The sequence below is a fragment of the Cebus imitator genome, unplaced genomic scaffold, assembly GCF_001604975.1.
Source record: "Cebus imitator isolate Cc_AM_T3 unplaced genomic scaffold, Cebus_imitator-1.0 Scaffold101, whole genome shotgun sequence".
In the NCBI taxonomy this organism is placed as follows: Eukaryota; Metazoa; Chordata; class Mammalia; order Primates; family Cebidae; genus Cebus; species Cebus imitator.
The window spans coordinates 430,915-431,954 of record NW_016107416.1 but is presented as its reverse complement, the minus strand read 5'-3'; the positions used below and the strand labels follow the sequence as shown (position 1 = coordinate 431,954).

The 1,040-nt window shown below is 48.7% G+C and overlaps 1 protein-coding gene across 3 annotated transcripts in view; it reads left to right on the top strand.

The window, feature by feature from the left end:
* SPATA24 (spermatogenesis associated 24) overlaps window positions 1-1,040 on the top strand; it is an 8,962-nt gene that overhangs the window by 5,095 nt on the left and 2,827 nt on the right. The gene's annotated exons all lie outside the window — the stretch shown is intronic.

The window sequence follows — 1,040 nt, the reverse complement described above, 5'->3', positions numbered from 1 at the left end:
TTTTTTTTGAAACAGAGTCTCACTTTGTCGCCCAGACCGAAGTGCAGTGGCATAATCTCAGCTCACTGCAACCTCCGTCTCCCAGGTTCAAGCAATTCTCCTGCCTTAGCCTCCAAGTAGCTGGGATTACAGGCACGTGCTACCATACCTGGCTAATTTTTGTACTTTTAGTAGAGACAGAGTTTTACCCTGTTGACCAGGCTGGACTCAAACTCTGACCTCAGCTGATCCACCCACCTCAGCCTCCCAAAGTCCTGGGATTATTGGTGTAAGCCGCCACACCCAGCCCCTTGTCCAGCCTTTAAAGACTGTATGATTTTCTTTTTGTGGGAATCAGAATTTTCCAGGGCACCATGAGGAACAGTTATATAAATGAAGCACCCCCAGATCCATACAGCCTCCTTGGATTTTGATCCAACACAGAAAAATTATCTTTTATTTATTTATTTAGAGACAGGGTCTTGCTCTGTCACCCAGGCAGGGGCACAGTCATAACTCACTGCAGCCCTAACTCCTGAGCTCAGGTGATCCTCTTGCCTCAGCAAGCAGCTAGGACTACAGGCACGTTCCACCACCATGCCCAGCTAATTTTTTTTTTAGTTTTGTAGAGGTGAGGTCTCACTATGTTGCCCAGACTGGTCTCTTACTCCTGGGCTCAAGCCATCGTCCTGCCTCAGAGAGTCATCTTTGCATCAAATGTGCAATTAATTTGGGGGTAGGCTTTGTGCCACCATGGTCTCACTGGGTCCTCCCCACACCACCATGGGATAGGGCTGTCTCTCTCCCCATCTTTGAGATGACAAAACAGGTCTGAAAATCGAGGCAACTCCATCTTCTCCCACCACTTCTGAAGCCCTAGCACAGGGCTGGGCATCCAGCCAGCCCTCAGGAGGTTTGGTTGGACTGGGATGACTGAACTAAGTCATGCTTCTAAGTCCTAAAGCCCCAGGGACATCCCATTCATTCGGTCTGGAAATACACTTTCTGTACACCTACTATGTGCTCGGTACTGTTTTAGGCCTTAGGGATAAAGCCGTGAA